The sequence below is a fragment of the Stenella coeruleoalba genome, assembly GCF_951394435.1.
Source record: "Stenella coeruleoalba genome assembly, chromosome: 14".
Classification (NCBI taxonomy): Eukaryota; Metazoa; Chordata; class Mammalia; order Artiodactyla; family Delphinidae; genus Stenella; species Stenella coeruleoalba.
Window position 1 is genome coordinate 57,751,050 of NC_137160.1, and position 18,484 is coordinate 57,769,533.

Genomic DNA, 18,484 nt, shown 5'->3' on the forward strand with positions numbered 1-18,484 from the left:
ACACTAAACATAGTTAATATGTTTCAATGCTCTGCATTGTTATTCTTATTGATACTCTAATTGTCCTACTCTTAGCCAAGGGGAGCTTATTTAAATAGGACACTGAGTCCGTTTGATATGATCCAAGTTATATTTGATAGGTTTTGTTTTTGATATCTAGTTTGAAAAGATGTTGCAAGCCCTGTTTCCTTTTTTTTAAAAATTCTACCTGTTTGTGGTTTTGTTTTGTTTTATTGGAGAATAATTGCTTTACAATGTTGTGTTCGTTTCTGCTGTACAATGAGGTAAATTAGCTGTATGTGTACATATATCCCCTTATTCTTGGACCTCACTCCCACACCCCACCCCATCCCACCCATCTAGGTCGTCACAGAACACAGAGCTGAGCTCCTGTGATTTATAGCATGTTCCCGTTAGCTATCTATCTAACACATGGTAGTGTATATATGTCAACCTTATCTCCCAGTTCGTCCCAGCCCCCCTTCCCCCCCGCCATATCCACATGTCCATTGTCTATATCTACGTCTCTATTCCTGCCCTGCAAATAGGTTTATCTGTATCATTTTTCTAGATTCCATGTATATGCACTAATATATTTGTTTTTCTCTTTCTGGCTTACTTCACTCTGTATGACAGACTCTAGGTCCATTCACATCTCTACAAATAACTCAATTTCGTTTCTTTTTATGCCTGAGTAATATTCCATTGAATATACGTGCCACATCTTCTTTATCCATTCATCTGTTTTTGGACATTTAGGTAGTTTCCATGTCCTGGCTATTGTAAATAGCGCTGCAATAAACATTGGGTTACATGTGTCCTTTTGAATTATGGTTTTCTCAAGGTATCTGCACAGTAGTGGGACTGCTAGGTCATATGGTAGTTCTATTTTTAGTTTTTGTTTGTTTGTTTTACATCTTTATTGGAGTATAATTGCTTTACAATGGTGTGTTAGTTTCTGCTTTATAAAAAAGTGAACCAGTTACACATATACATATGTTCCCATATCTCTTCCCTCTTGCATCTCCCTCCCTCCCACCCTCCCTATCCCACCCCTCCAGGTGGTCACAAAGCACCAAGCTGATCTCCCTGTGCTATGCGGCTGCTTCCCACTAGCTATCTACCTTACGTTTGGTAGTGTATATATGTCCATGCCTCTGTCTCGCTTTGTCACAGCTTACCCTTCCCCCTCCCCATATCCTCAAGTCCATTCTCTAGTAGGTCTGTGTCTTTATTCCTGTCTTACCCCTAGGTTCTTCATGACATTTTTTTTTCTTAAATTCCATATATATGTGTTAACATACGGTATTTGTCTTTCTCTTTCTGACTTACTTCACTCCATATGACAGACTCTAGGTCTATCCACCTCATTACAAACAGCTCAATTTCATTTCTTGTTATGGCTGAGTAATATTCCATTGTATATATGTGCCACATCTTCTTTATCCATTCATCTGATGATGGACACTTAGGTTGTTTCCATCTCCGGGCTATTCTAAATAGAGCTGCAATGAACATTTGGTACATGACTCTTTTTGAATTTTGGTTTTCTCAGGGTATATACCCAGTAGTGGGATTGCTGGGTCATATGGTAGTTCTATTTGTAGTTTTTTAAGGAACCTCCATACTGTTCTGCACAGTGGCTGTATCAATTTATATTCCCACCAACAGTGCAAGAGGGTTCCCTGTACTCCACACCCTCTCCAGCATTTACTGTTTCCAGATTTTTTGATGATGGCCATTCTGACTGGTATGAGATGATATCTCATTGTAGTTTTGATTTGCATTTCTCTAATGATTAACGAAGTTGAGCATTCTTTCACGTGTTTGTCGGCAGTCTGTATATCTTCTTTGGAGAAATGTCTATTTAGGTCTTCTGTCCATGTTTGGATTGGGTTGTTTGTTTTTTTGTTATTGAGCTGCATGAGCTGCTTACAAATTTTGGAGATTAATTCTTTGTCAGTTGCTTCATTTGCAAATATTTTCTCCCATTCTGAGGGTTGTCTTTTGGTCTTCTTTATGGTTTCCTTTGTTATGCAAAAGCTTTGAAGTTTCATTGGGTCCCATTTGTTTTTTGTTTGTTTGTTTTTATTTCCATTTCTCTAGGAGATGGGTCAAAAAGGATCTTGCTCTGATTTATGTCACAGAGTGTCCTGCCTATGTTTTCCTCTAAGAGTTTGATAGTTTCTGGCCTTACATTTAGGTCTTTAATCCAATTTGAGCTTCTTTTTGTGTATGGTGTTAGGGAGTGATCTAATCTCATACTTTTACATGTACCTGTCCAGTTTTCCCAGCACCACTTATTGAAGAGGCTGTCCTTTCTCCACTGTACATTCCTGCCTCCTTTATCAAAGATAAGGTGACCATATGTGCGTGGGTTTATCTCTGGGCTTTCTATCCTGTTCCATTGATCTACCTTTCTGTTTATGTGCCAGTACCATACTGTCTTGATTACTGTAGGTTTGTAGTATAGTCTGAAGTCAGGGAGCCTGATTCCTCCAGCTCCATTTTTCGTTCTCAAGATTGCTTTGGCTATTCGGGGTCTTTTGTGTTTCCATATAAATTGTGAAATTTTTTGTTCTAGTTTTGTGAAAAATACCAGTGGTACTTTGATAGGGATTGCATTGAGTCTGTATATTGCTTTGGGTAGTAGAGTCATTTTCACAATGTTGATTCTTCCAATCCAAGAACATGGTATATATCTCCATCTATTTGTACCATCTTTAATTTCTTTCATCAGTGTCTTATAATTTTCTGCATACAGGTCTTTTGTCTCCTTAGGTAGGTTTATTCCTAGATATTTTATTCTTTTTGTTGCAATGGTAAATGGGAGTGTTTTCTTGATTTCACTTTCAGATTTTTCATCATTAGTGTATAGGAATGCCAGAGATTTCTGTGCATTAATTTTGTATCGTGCTACTTTACCAAATTCATTGATTAGCTCTAGGAGTTTTCTGGTAGCATCTTTAGAATTCTCTATGTATAGTATCATGTCACCTACAAACAGTGACAGCTTTACTTCTTCTTTTCCGATTTGGATTCCCTTTATTTCCTTTTCTTCACTGATTGCTGTGGCTAAAACTTCCAAAACTATGTTGAATAAGAGTGGTGAGAGTGGGCAACCTTGTCTTGTTCCTGATCTTAGTGGAAATGCTTTCAGTTTTTCACCATTGAGGACGAGGTTGGCTGTGGGTTTGTCATATATGGCCTTTATTATGTTGAGGAAAGTTCCCTCTATGCCTACTTTCTGCAGGGTTTTTATCATACATGGGTGTTGAATTTTGTCGAAAGCTTTCTCTGCATCTATTGAGATGATCATATGGTTTTTCTCCTTCAATTTGTTAATATGGTATATCACATTGATTGATTTGCGTACATTGAAGAATCCTTGCATTCCTGGAATAAACCCCACTTGATCATAGTGTATGATCCATTTAATGTGCTGCTGGATTCTGTTTGCTAGTATTTTGTTGAGGATTTTTGCATCTATGTTCATCAGTGATATTGGCCTGTAGTTTTCTTTCTTTGTGACATCCTTGTCTGGTTTTGGTATCAGGGTGATGGTGGCCTCGTAGAATGAGTTTGGGAGTGTTCCTCCCTCTGCTATATTTTGGAAGAGTTTGAGGATAGGTGTTAGCTCTTCTCTAAATGTTTGATAGAATTCACCTGTGAAGCCATCTGGTCCTGGGCTTTTTTTGTCGGAAGATTTTTAATCACCGTTTCAATTTCAGTGCTTGTGATTGGTCTGTTCATATTTTCTATTTCTTCCTGATTCAGTCTTGGTAGGTTGTGCATTTCTAAGAATTTGTCCATTTCTTCCAGGTTGTCCATTGTATTGGCATAGAGTTGCTTGTAGTAATCTCTCATGATCTTTTGCGTTTCTGCAGTGTCTGTTGTTACTTCTCCTTTTTCATTTCTAATTCTATTGATTTGGGTCTTCTCCCTTTTTTTCTTGATGAGTCTGGCTAATGGTTTATCAATTTTGTTTATCTGCTCAAAGAACCAGCTTTTAGTTTTATTGATCGTTGCTATCGTTTCCTTCATTTCTTTTTCATTTATTTCTGATCTGATTTTTATGATTTCTTTCCTTCTGCTAACTTTGGGGTTTTTTTGTTCTTCTTTCTCTAATTGCTTTAGGTGCAAGGTTAGGTTGTTTATTCAAGATGTTTCCTGTTTCTTAAGGTGGGCTTGTATTGCTATAAATTTCCCTCTTAGAACTCCTTTTGCTGCATCCCATAGATTTTGGGTCATCGTGTCTCCATTGTCATTTGTTTCTAGGTATTTTTTTATTTCCTCTTTGATTTCTTCAGTGATCACTTCGTTATTAAGTAGTGTATTGTTTAGCGTCCATGTGTTTGTATTTTTTACAGATCTTTTCCTGTAATTGATATCTAGTCCCATAGCGTTGTGGTTGGAAAAGATACTTGATACAATTTCAATTTTCTTAAATTTACCAAGGCTTGACTTGTGACACAAGATATGATCTATCCTGGAGAATGTTCCATGAGCACTTGAGAAGAATGTGTATTCTGTTGTTTTTGGTTGGAATGTCCTATAAATATCAATTAACTCCATCTTGTTTAATGTATCATTTAAAGCTTGGGTTTCCTTATTTATTTTCACTTTGGATGATCTGTCCATTGGTGAAAGTGGGGTGTTAAAGTCCCCTACTATGAATGTGTTACTGTCTATTTCTCCTTTTATGGCTGTTAGTATTTGCCTTATGTATTGAGGTGGTCCTATGTTGCATGCATAAATATTTACAATTGTTATATCTTCTTCTTGGATCGATCCCTTGATCATTATGTAGTGTCCTTCTTTGTCTCTTCTAATAGTCTTTATTTTAAAGTCTACTTTGTCTGATATGAGAATTGCTGCTCCAGCTTTCTTTTGGTTTCCATTTGCATGAAAAATCTTTTTCCATCCCCTTACTTTCAGTCTGTATGTATCTCTAGGTCTGAAGTGGGTCTCTTGTAGACAGCAAATACATGGGCCTTGTTTTTGTATCCATTCAGCCAATCTGTGTCTTTTGGTGGGAGCATTTAGTCCATTTACATTTAAGGTAATTATCAATATGTATGTTCCTATTCCCATTTTCTTAATTGTTTTGGGTTCGTTATTGTAGGTCTTTTCCTTCTCTTGTGTTTCTTGCCTAGAGAAGTTCCTTTAGCAGTTGTTGTAGAGCTGGTTTGGTGGTGCTGAACTCTCAGCTTTTGCTTGTCTGTAAAGGTTTTAATTTCTCCATCAAATCTGAATGAGATCCTTGCTGGGTAGAGTAATCTTGGTTGCAGGTTTTTCTCCTTCTTCACTTTAAATATGTCCTGCCTGTCCCTTCTGGCTTGCAGAGTTTCTGCTGAAAGGCCAGGTGTTAACCTTATGGGGATTCCCTTGTGTGTTATTTTTTGTTTTTCCCTTGCTGCTTTTAATATGTTTTCTTTGTATTTAATTTTTGACAGCTTGATTAATACGTGTCTTGGTGTATTTCTCCTTGCATTTATCCTGTATGGGACTCTCTGTGCTTCCTGGACTTGATTAACTATTTCCTGTCCCATATTAGGGAAGTTTTCAACTATAATCTCTTCAAATATTTTCTCAGTCCCTTTCTTTTTCTCTTCTTCTTCTAGGACCCCTATATTTTGAATGGTGGTGCATTTAATGTTGTCCCAGGGGTCTCAGACTGTCCTCAGTTCTTTTCATTCTTTTTTCTTTATTCTGCTCTGCAGTAGTTATTTCCACTATTTTATCTTCCAGGTCACTTATCCGTTCTTCTGCCTCAGTTATTCTGCTATTGATCCCATCTAGAGTATTTTTCATTTCATTTATTGTGTTGTTCATCGTTGTTTGTTTCATCTTTAGTTCTTCTAGGTCCTTGTTAAATGTTTCTTGCATTTTGTGTATTCTATTTCCAAGATTTTGGATCATCTTTACTATCATTCTGAATTATTTTTCAGGTAGACTGCCTATTTCCTCTTCATTTGTTAGGTCTGGTGGGTTTTTATCTTGCTCCTTCATCTGCTGTGTGTTTTTCTGTCTTCTCATTTTGCTTATCTTACTGTGTTTGGGGTCTCCTTTTGGCAGCCTGCAGGTTCGTAGTTCCTGTTGTTTTTGGTGTCTGTCCACAGTGGCTAAGGTTGTTTCAGTGGGTTGTGTAGGCTTCCTGGTGGAGGGGACTAGTGCCTGTGTTGTGGTGGATGAGGCTGGATCTCGTCTTTCTGGTGGGCAGGTCCACATCTGGTGGTGTGTTTTGGGGTGTCTGTGGACTTATTATGATTTTAGGCAGCCTCTCTGCTAATGGGTGGGGTTGTGTTCCTGTCTTGCTAGTTGTTTGGCATAGGATGTCCAGCACTGTAGCTTGCTGGTCGTTGAGTGAAGCTGGGTGCTGGTGTTGAGATGGAGATCTCTGGGAGATTTTTGCCATTTGATATTATGTGGAGCTGGGAGGTCTCTTGTGGACCAGTGTCCTGAAGTTGGCTCTCCCACCTCAGAGGCACAGCACTGACTCCTGGCTGCAGCACCAAGAGCCTTTTATCCACACGGCTCAGAATAAAAGGGAGAAAAAGTAGAAAGAAAGAATTAGTTGAAGTAGAAAGAAAGAAAGAAAGAAAGAAAGAAAGAAAGGAGGGAGGGAGGGATGGAGGGAGGGAGGAAGGAAGGAATGAGGGAAGGAAGGAAAAAAAGAAAGAAGATAAAGTAAAATAAAATAAAGATAAAATGTAGTAAAGTTATTAAAATAAAAAAAGAATTACGAAAAAAATTAAAAAAAAAAAACGGACAGATAGAACCCTAGGACAAATGGTGGAAGCAAAGCTATACAAACTCTCACAAAGAAGCATACACATACACAGTCACACAAACAGGAAAAGGGGAAAAAAATCATAAAACTTGCTCTCAAAGCCCACCTCCTCAATTTGGGATGATGCGTTGTCTATTCATGTATTCCACAGATGCAGGGTACATCAAGGTGATATGGACCTTTAATCCGCTGCTTCTGAGGCTGCTGGGAGAGATTTCCCTTTCTCTTCTTTGTTCTCACAGCTCCCAGGGGCTCAGCTTTGGATTTGGCCCCGCCTCTGCGTGTAGGTCGCCGGAGGGCGTCTGTTCTTCGCTCAGACAGGACCGGTTAAAGGAGCAGCTGCTTCGCGGACTCTGGCTCTCTCAGGCCGGGGGTGGGCGGGGCACGTAGGGCGGGGCGGGCTTGCGGCGGCGGCAGAAGCCGGCATGACGTTGCACCAGCCTGAGGCGCGCCGTGCGTTCTCCCTGAGGAGTTGTCCCTGGATCCCGGGACCCCGGCAGTGGCGGGCTGCACAGGCTCCCGGGAGGGGTGTGTGGAGAGTGACCTGTGCTCGCACACAGGCTTCTTGGTGGCGGCAGCAGTAGCCTTAGCGTCTCATGCCCGTCTCTGGAGTCCGTGCTTTCAGCCGCGGCTCGCGCCCGTCTCTGGGGTCCGCGCTTTTAGCCGCGGCTCGCGCCCGTCTCTGGAGCTCCTTTAAGCAGCGCTCTTAATCCCCTCTCCTCGTGCACCAGGAAACAAAGAGGGAAGAAGAAGTCTCTTGCCTCTTCGGCAGCTCCAGACTTTTCCCTGGACTCCCTCCCGGCTAGCCGTGGTGCACTAATCCCTTCAGGCTGTGTTCACGCCGCCAGCCCCAGTCCTCTCACTGCGCTCCGACCGAAGCCCGAGCCTCAGCTCCCAGACCTGCCCGCCCCGGTGAGTGAGCAGACAAGCCTCTCGGGCTGGTGAGTGCCGGTCGGCCCTGATCCTCTGTGTGGGAATCTCCCTGCTTTTCCCTCCGCACCCCTGTTGCTGCGCTCTCCTCCGCGGCTCCGAAGCTCCCCCGCTCCGGCACCCGCAGTCTCCGCTCGCCAAGGGGCTTCCTAGTGTGTGGAAACTTTTCCTCCTTCACAGCTCCCTCCCACTGGTGCAGGTCCCGTCCCTATCCTTTTGTCTCTGTTTATTCTTTCTTCTTTTGCCCTACCCAGGTACGTGGGGAGTTTCTTGCCTTTTGGGAGGTCTGAGGTCTTCTGCCAGCATTCAGTAGGTGTTTTGTAGGAGTTGTTCCACGTGTAGATGTATTTCTGGTGTATCTGTGGGGAGGAAGGTGATCTCCGCATCTTCCGCCATCTTCCCGGAAGCCTATTTTTAGTTTCTTTAAGGAGCCTCCATACTGTTCTCCCCAGTGGCTGTACCAATTTACATTCCCACCAACAGTGCAAAAGGGTTCCCTCTGCAAGCCCTGTTTCTTTTTAGTGAGATATGGTATTTAGAGTCTGCAATCTGGGTTCTGTGGGAACTTGTTGCTCCTGGGTTGGTTACTATTTCTAGGCCTTTTAGTAAACAGAACTAGGAAATAGGTATTGCTTTTTAAAGATAAAATATATCAGGGGTTTATACTGATATATTCTCTTAAAATAAGGTAATGAATCAATCCCGTATCTTTATCTCTGTTTTCCCACATCAAAAATCTCCGTATTCAAAGATACAAACATAATTACTCATTCACCTTATCTGACATTACACACACAATCATTTAAGAATAACAATACCAACACTCCCACCAACATTATGATTAGTATAAAAGTTTTAAAATTATATTATTATGATCATTATTATGACTATGATTATGAGCTTTTCTTCTTTTACTTAAGGTATAGCCTACTAGAGTTGCTCGAAGTAAAATCACTGTGTGGTTATGCCACCAACTAGATACTTAATTTCATTGTTTAATGTTACGTACGATTTTAGGATTTACTTTTTTGCTTTGAGCTAAATTTTGTTTAATTGCATATAAAATATGTACATGGTTCCAAGGCACAGTTAAAGAAATCTAGCATCAATCTTTGCCACCTCCACCCTACTTCTCCCCTCCTCCTATAGGTAAGCATTTCAACTGTTTTTGTTTTATTTGTATTTATTGTTTTTTATTTTTTTTATTTTTTGGCCTTGCTGTGCAGCTTGTGGGATATTTGTTCCCCAACCAGGGATTGAACCTGGGCCCCAGCAGTGAAAGCGCAGAGTCCTAACCACTAGACGGCCAGGAAATTCATTTATTGTTTTTTAAATATAAGCAGACACTTTATATTTTATGTCAAACATAAATATATGTCCTTCATGTTTTATTTACTTTTTCTCTTTGATGTCTCTCGATATTTAGAAAGGTGTGCTTTTTTTTTTTTTTGCCTCACCGCAGGACGTGTGGAACTTCCCTGACCAGGGATTGAACCTGTGCTCCCTGAAGTAGAAGAGCAGAATCTTAACCACTGGACCACCAGGGAAGTCCCAGGTGTGCACTTTTTAAATGGTTATCTCTTACCTTTAGTCTTTGTTTTGCTGTGGGTAAATTCTGAACAAAACATCTTCCTTTGATTCTCATGGCAGACGTATTAGTAATTACTAATTATTGTAAGATTAGTGTATGCTTTTCTGAAATAATATATCCATCCTGTTAAGACTGTCCATTTATCCACCTGCAATCAGCATGCCTTTTCCTTCTGATGGAACAAGTGTTTCTTCACAGCGAAAGTGAAACCAGTGGAAACGTCTGGTACTTGTGTCTCCATATTATTGAGGATTAAGTAAGAGTTACTTGACTGAAGAAGAGTTACTGGATTTAAAGAAAAGCTACTAAATTGTTTTCTCTATCATGCTAGTCACTGGCATATTTTTCTCCTGTTGACTGAAGTACCATTTCCAGGATTGTGGGATGCTATTTCTTAGTCCAGCTTATCTTTGTAACTTCCACTTTGATAATTTTAAACCAGAGTTAACTTTTTAATTGATGAGGTTGGTTACGTGTAAGCCCCTTCAGGCTGTTTTCAGCAGACCAAAGATATATTATCTTAGGACCACAACAACTATTTAAGGATAAAATTGACAGGTGTTCCATTGCCATAGCATCAGTTTGGTACATGGTATACTACCTTTTTATTCTGTTTAAAATTTCTTCCCTACTCACATTTTGATTAGTGATGAAAACACTACCTAATATTTGTAGAGTGTTGTAGGGTTTTTTTTTACTGCTTTCAACAGGTGTCATATTTTATCATCACAACACCTTAGCCTTATGAGGTAACTGGGGTAAATAAAGAAGGCATTGTCATCCCATGTGTCAGCTAAGGGCATTGAATCCCAAGGAGGGTAAAGCAGTGTCAGGAGCTCTGCAATGGCCCTGCTCACAGCCTGGTCTTCCCAGCATACAGGTATGTGAGGCGTGGTGCAGTGGAGTGGGGTTTAAGGTTGCAGGTTGGAGAGGTCTTGTAATTTCACGCATCACAAATGTAATCTGCACACATCAGCACAGAAGAGACCCCTTTATATTTAAAGGACTGTAGAGTCCCACGTAGGCAGGGCACCAGTCTGAGGACAGCAGCTCTCAGCAGAAGCTACACTGCCTCTGGGAGCCATTTTGGAAACCTGAAGGGGGTCATTTTTAGTTGTCACAAATGGGAGACTCAACTGGCATTTGTGGGATAGTGTAGGCACCTAGCAATGCATGAGAAAGTCGCGTGTGCTGTGAATTTTCCCATGTACCCATGACGTGGATATAGTCCTGGACATTCATGTGTAGATGAAAAACCTGTAATTAATGTTCTGAACCTAGAACTTAATTTCATTTTATGTGTAATTACAAAGTATTTTTGTACCATTTAAATACACACTAAAAATTTCAGGAATGCCATTACCATGAGGATGAAGGGAAAATTACTCTGTTCAGAATTTACCAAGAGTTATCTATTTCAGAAAATGACATCAACCAACATCACTCGTGTGTTTGTGCTTCATCAATACAATACTCAGACTCAGTCTGATTTTCGTGGTTGTTGCATTCGGAGTGATTTTACGTATAAGTAAAATACCATATCTTCTGGTGTGATCATTGTTATTAAGCTTTGACATATGGACACATGCAATTATCTAGTACAAATTACTCTTTAATTTCTTATTTATATGACTGTCGGAGCAGTATACTGATTGTTTTAAACTTATGTGTGTAGATTGGTTGGTTATGTTAACTATAAGTTTTACTTCAGGTTAAAAGGGAAATTCCAAAATATTTGTTATTACAAAGGGGCATTAGGTCTTACAGGGCTGAGACTCACTGCTCTAAAGCCGTTGTCTCCAAATGCTGTATTTCACCAAATCCAAGAGGCTGTCTATTGTAAGATTTAAAAAAATGAGGCCAATTAAATGATGGATTGTTTTCAATTGCAAGACACATCCTGGTTTTGGAGATGTTGAAACATGAAAAGATGTGGTGCTTAGAACTGATGGAAAATAATAATAATTTGTAATAATAGCAGGTACTGTTTGTTAAGCAGTGTTCTACAAGCATCATATGTATTATCTCATTTAATCCTCACAACAAATTGCAGAGCTGGCACGTGAAGAAACAGAGGGATACAGTATTTTCCCCAGGTCACGGATTAAGTGTGTGGTAGCATTGGGATTTGAATCTGGATCTACCTTTAAACCCCATACTCATTTCTCTAGGTCAAGCTGCCCACTCTCCCTCCACGTGGCTCTCAAGGTGGAAGGAGCCCATGATTCCTCTCAGTTCTTGAGAAATTCCAACATGGGTAGCAGCTTCTTTCTCGAAATCCATTTCCCCTTCCTTGAGCAGAAAGAAGCAGGTTCAATGTGGAAGCTGAGGAGGGAAGGTGCTTCCCTTTGGCCATGTAGGGTCAAAACATATGGAGGTGTCATGGCCCCGTGCCAGGAGGACAGTCATACCTGACCACACACGACCCTCCATGTCAGTGGTTTTCAGATTTTTTTTGACGATGACCCAAGACTGGAAATACCTTGTTTTCATTTTTAAAAATTGAGGTGAAATTCATGTAACATAATATTAACCATTTTTAAGTGTATAATTCGGTGGTATTGAGTACATTCACAGTGTTGTGCAACCACCACCCCTCTCTAGTTTCAAACCATTGTCATCACCCCAAGGACACTCTGCACCACTTAAACAGTCACTGCCCACGCCCTAAGCCTTGTAGCCTCTAACAGCCACTAATCTGCTTCCAATCTCTGTGGAGTTACCTATTCTGGCTCTTCCATATAAATGGGATCATACGTTATGGAGCTGTTATCTCTGGCCTCTTTCACTTAGCATAATATTTTTGAGGTTCATCTGCGTTGTAGCATCTGACAATACTTTATTCCTCTGTGTGGCTGAATAATAATTTGGTGTGTGGATATACCACATCTTGTTTATGCATTCATCCGTTGATAACTTTTGGGTTGTTTCTACTTCTTGGCTATTGTGAAGAGTGGGGCTGTGAATATCTGTGTACAAGTATTAGTCTGAATACCTATTTTGAATGCTTCTGAAGAGTGGAATCGCTGGGTCATCTGATAATTCTATGTTTAACTTTCTGAGAAAATGCCAAACTGTTTTTTAAAACAACTGCATCATCACTTTACATTCCCGCCAGTTAGGTACAAGTGTTCCAGTTTCTTCACATCCTTGCCATCACTTGTAATTTTCCATAGTTGTTTTCAAATATAGCCATCCTAATGGGTGTGAAATACACTTGCCAATTATATACATTTTACATTACAACCTAGTAATCTCACACACAAAGAAAAAATAACTAAAATAAAAGCTTCACAAAATAATATAGTACCCTGATATTTTCTGTTCTATCATAGTATAATCGATCCTATTTCATTTTTCTTAAAAAATGCTAGTTGCCACTCACTAAATTGATTTCATTATCCGATAAAGGGTCATGATCCACTGTTTCAAAATCATTGCTCAATTTGGATGCACACATTTTTCTAGGGGCAGTTTTGTATTTGCCTGAAAAACAGGAATGATTTTTTTTCATGAACACTAGAAGACATCTTACTATACAGCAAAGAAAATCATAATTATAATTCATATTATCAGCAAAATAGGTTGAATATCTCAATGTTATTGGAAGGGTGCTGGTCCAAAGGTTGGAAAGCCAAGGTTAATTCTGACTCTGAACTTTGCGTCTGAAACACCTTTTCCGAGATCATTTGTGCAGCCAGTAAATGAAGGTAACGATGGACAGCACACCCAGCTGGAGGCTTGTGATTAGGACTGGGTAATAGCATAATGAATGTGACTGCAGTTTGAAACAGTGAAATGCTCTCAAGAGTGAATTATTGGGCTTCCCTGGTGGCGCAGTGGTTGAGAGTCCGCCTGCCGATGCAGGGGACGCGGGTTCGTGCCCCGGTCTGGGAGGATCCCACATGCCGTGGTGGGCCATGGCTGCTGGGCCTGCGTGTCTGGAGCCTGTGCTCCGCAATGGGAGAGGCCACAACAGTGAGAGACCCACATACTGCAAAAAAAAAAAAAAAGAGTGAATTGTTACTTAAGTGTTTCCAGAGGAGCCTGCTTGTGGAGCTCTAGTCAATAGTTAGTAAGTAGTAAGAGCACATTCATTGGCTACGTGCCAGGCAGGGTTCAAAGCCCTCAGACTGCATTAGTCTTCAAAGTAGCCCTCGAGGTAAGTGATGGTGACATTGGGCCCACTGTACAAATGAGGAAATCAAGGTACAAGGAAACTTGGTAACAAGTAACTTCACCAAAATTCCATCTCTAGTAAGTGGCAGAATTAGGTTTGAGCCCAGAAAGTCTGGTTCTTGTGCCTGAATGCTTAACTACTACACTACATCCCTATCTAAGGCAGAAATCAGCATTTTATATTAGGGCATCTGAGCATTTATAAAGTTTCCTGTAGCATTAAGTATCTTTGAAAATTAAATGCTTATTTCAGAATAATCAGGGAAGAAAAAAATGTACTTTTTTGGCACATTTTTGTGGAAACAGTGGCATCAACAAGTCACTACAAGGAAGGATCAGATATTAGGTAGCTTTGAAGCTTATAGACTAACAGGTTTTCTGGTGTGTGTGTGTGTGTGTGTGTCTGTGTGTGTGTGTGTCTGTGTGTGTGTTTGTGTGCGTGCATTCGCTCATGCAAGCTTCAAAGAGAGAGGCCGGCTCCCCAGCAGGAGTAAAGATGAGGTTGTCCAGAAAGGAAATCCAAGGAGAGAGTAGACCAGTGGCTTAGCTGTCAGTGTCACGGCCTTCGAGCCCTGCCCTATGGACCCCACGCTGACATTAAACATCCCCATCCCTGGGAATGCTGCTCCTGGCCTGGCATCACGAAAGCCTGTCCAGCCTGCGGGGCAGAGATAAGCCTAAATCTACCCTTTGATTCTGGACGCTAGCAGAGGCTTCTACGGGTTGAAGAGATAATTTTCAGCTGCAGTGGCTAGGGAACAAGGAGCCTCTTACTTTGGTTTATTAACCAGATCAGTTTGGTTGAAGTGTCCCTGTAAGTGAATGTAAAAGACAGAGGGAAATTTCTGTAAGCCACAAATCCTTGTCTTCCGGGTCAGAGGCTGAATCCTCACCAGGAGATGCTGTGTGTACAGGAAGCAGGGCTTTCTCCCCTCTGTTAGCCCCACAGGAAGACCTTCCTTCTGAGTGCCGTTCTGGGGTGGTGCCCAAAATCTGTGTTTCTAAAGAATTGCGTTGCCAGATTGAGCAAAAGCCAGTCCCCTCTTTGGAAATGGGTGAACTGGGTTAATCAGAAAGAGGTCCATCTCCTCTGCCAGCTGCTTCTACCGAGGCCAGGAGGAAAGCCCTGACCTCAGGCTCCCACGCAGTGCCTGGTGACAGTCAGATGAGGCTTGGTTTTGCCATCACCAGGAAAGCTTGTGTCTGCGTAACTGAAAAAAAGATTCTTTTGGCTTACAAACTGCTGCCTCTGTGATGTGTTGAACAGATGGTTTGTAAAGGTTCTTCTCTTTCATGATTAATGCAGAATGACTTCCTGCTGACAAATTCAGATTTTTATGAGGTTTCTGGGCTGATACCATCCTCCTCTGCCATCAGCACTCAAGTGCAGTACGTGGCCTTCACAACCCGGCTGCTAGCAGAGTGTCCATCTCTGAGCGCAAAGAGAGAATCCTCTGAACTCTTTTGCTTCCATCCTGTGAACCTCTCTGTAGGTTTCAGAATACCTGGGTCTGAACAGAGAAGGTTCAGAACACCGTCCCTGACTAGAAAACTCTTGCACGACAGGGGGAGAAAAGTTCCAAGTCCCACTTCACAGATACCTGGAGTTCATAAAACCTGAGGACTTCTCTCATTCCGCTTTCAACTAAAAGTTCAAACACAAGACAACAAGGGCTCACAGAGAGAAGGATCAGGACCTGGCACCACGAGTAGATCTGTGTCACGAATCCTGAAACTCCATCATTTTCTGTTTTCTGTGGTTCATACTCGAAGACCACGGCATAAATTCTCAGATGGTTCCAAGATGAATGAATAGTTCAGGGACTTCCCTGGTGGCATGGTGGTTAAGGATCCACCTGCCAATGCAGGGGACATGGGTTTGATCCCTGGTCCCGGAAGATCCCACATGCCACGGAGCAACTAAGCCCGTGAGCCGCAACTACTGAGACCACACGCCGCAACTACTGAAGCCCGTGCGCCTAGAGCCCATGCTCCGCAACAAGAGAAGCCACCACGATGAGAAGCCCGTGCACCGCAACAAAGAGTAGCCCCTGGTTGCCACAACTAGAGAAAGCCTGTGCGCAGCAACGAAGACCCAACACAGTAGAAAGATGAAGGAAGGAAGGGAGGGAGGGAGGGAGGAAGGAAGGAAGGAAGGAAGGAAGGGAGGAAGGGAAAATTTCAAATGGGCTGGCTTACGTGAATATTTCATTCTGGATCACTTCTTTTTTTAGTATTTCTTCCTATTTTTTTCCTCTCAAGCATATCTACTTCAGGAAGTGTGGAGAGAAAAGAGGCTTGTGGGAAAATCGAATCAAGTGATAATGATACGTCCTGGTGGAAAAAGTTCTGGGGCAAACAGTTTCGGGGTCTGTTAAGCTAACATGAGATTACCTATCCTAACAAGATTTAAGCATCTTGTTTTTCTAAATGCTCTTTCATGTGTGTTAAAACAGGGGGAAATATGACATCTAACCCTTTTTTCCTGAGAAAATAATCACCATCCTCCATGCTTTGCCAACAAAAATCCTTTTGTTTTTTTCCTATTTATTATAGGAGTTACAATATCTGCAACTTGGGAAAACCACCACTTTAGCTGGGGTGTTGGTTTGATTTTGCCTTTGGCCCTTGGCCTTTTTGTGTGTGAGAGAGACGTGTACACATGTTAAGTATGTGTATGTTTGTGTGTTGTGTGTGTGTGTTAATTTAAGGCAAGGACACTATCAGTGATGTAAGAAATCATCACAGCTGTTTACAAGGAATGAATTCTTGGTTTCATTCTCTGGACTTTTCATAATTTAGTGTTTTTCTTTAAAGACAAGTATCATGTGATATCACTTGCATGTGGAATCTAAAAAAAAAATGATACAAATGAACTTATATATAAAACAGAAATAAACCCACAGACATAGAAAACAAACTTATGGTTACCAAAGGGGAAGGGAGAGGAGAGATAAATTAGAAGGTTGGGATTAACATACACAAGCTACTATATATAAAATAAACAACAAGGACCTACTATATAGCACAGGGAACTATACTCAGTATCTTATAGTAAACAATAATGGAAAAGAATCTGAAAAACAATATATGTATGTATAACTAAATCACTTTGCTGTACTCTCGAAACTAACACAACATTGTAAATCAACTATACTTAATTAAATCAATTAATTGATTAATAATAAAGTATCAACAACCTGCTATTTTTAGAAAATTGTTCTGATTTGTTCACTAGAAAGGTTAGATCTATTTAAAAAAAACACCAAAATCATCATGTGTTTTCTGCAGTTGCTGATTGCTCTTTGTGGAGCCCTGTGGAACATTTTCATGCTATCACAGGGAAACAGCACACTCCAGGGTGGATTCTGTTTTCTGTGGCTAAAATCTCTATCTCCTCTTTCCAGAAGCAGAAACACAAATGAAGTCCCATGTCCTTCTGGTTGAAAACTTAATGGAATAAAAAAATATATAACTGTGCATGGAAATAAACACATACACACAAACAAATGAATACAAGTGAAACTGAGGAAATCTGAATAAGATCAGTGGATCGTTTTCAGTTTCAATTTCCTGGTTATGATATTGTGCTATAGTTTCACAAGATATTACTATTGGGGGAAACAGTAATAATTACATGGGATCCTTCTGTATTATTTCTTATAATTGCATGTGAATCTGTATCTCAAGGTTAAAAGTTTCACTAATTTTTAAAAATTTAGAAAAGTAACAAGAGAAAAAAACTATTACTTTAAAAATAAAAAGATATTCAACTTTTGTATTTTGAAAGTCATTTAATTAAAAGCTTTTAAAAGACAAAGTAGTCTTTTAAAAAATATTTAATTTATAAATTGTTATAGTACCGAAAAAATGAAAGAAAAATTTGTTAGTTCAGAGTTTAAATTTTTTTTTTTTTTGCGGTACGCGGGCCTCTCACTGTTGTAGCCTCTCCCGTTGCGGAGCAACAGGCTCCGGACGCGCAGGCTCAGCGGCCATGGCTCACGGGCCCAGCCTCTCCACAGCATGTGGGATCCTCCCGGACTGGGGCACGAACCCGCGTCCCCTGCATCGGCAGATGGACTCTCAACCACTGCGCCACCAGGGAAGCCCCTAGAATTTACATATTTTTGGTAGATTAAACTAACAAACTAAATTCTAGTGAGAAATATGAAGGTAAGTTTTTACTTATTTTTGTGTAGTTTAATGCGTTGTACCCTCATGAGCAACATCTAGGTAGAACTGAAAGTTTTATAACTTTGGATGGAAAAAATGTTGGAATTAGATAAATCCATTTGCCTTAATGGCTATTTTAACAAGTCTTTGCCAGTACAAAAACAGTATGTTTGCTTTTCAGGGATGAGAGACAGTTCTAAGAATAACTGTTAATGCTTCAGAATAAAATGTGAGTTTGAGATGTAAAGACAATAGTTACACATTTAACCAACTAACCATGTTGGTTATTGCAGTGGATGAAGAGGTTGAAAAAGCAAAGTCTCTATAGATCTGTCAAACTCTTATTGACTTATTTAGATTATACTTTAAAACCTTTTTATTTTGAGATAAATGAATTATATATATGTGTGTGTATATATACATACACATATACACACATATATATTATTACATAGGTGCATTTGAAAGAAATAATACAGAGAGATCCCCTGTACCTATCCCTCAGTTTCCCTCAGGGATAGCATCTTGCGTAACATAGAACAATATCACAACATTGAAATGGACATCGATACAATCCACAGACCTGATTGGCTTTTCAAAAGATGGTGCTTTTTAAAGCTAATAAGACTATAGTTTGAAGGTTATTGAACCAGCAGATGATTAACTATAACATACTTTCCAAAAAACACACCCTACACCTTTCATTAGCTATTTCTAAAGTTGGATTCTAATTTTACAGGTTCAGGGGCTTTTTCTTTCCTTATTCTTTGCTCTTCCTACCTTTTGCTTGTTCTCTGCTTTAAAAAAAAAAAAGATCA

At 40.3% G+C, this 18,484-nt stretch overlaps 1 long non-coding RNA gene across 1 annotated transcript in view; it reads left to right on the forward strand.

Annotated features, from left to right (window-relative positions):
• Nucleotides 1-7,436: 7,436 nt before the first annotated feature.
• The window catches only part of LOC307197428, a 107,550-nt gene continuing 96,502 nt past the window's right edge, over nt 7,437-18,484 (forward strand). Inside the window, exons 1-2 of the long non-coding RNA XR_013831408.1 lie at nt 7,437-7,705; nt 9,186-9,278. This is a non-coding gene — a long non-coding RNA (uncharacterized lncRNA). The remainder of the gene's footprint in view (nt 7,706-9,185; nt 9,279-18,484) is intronic.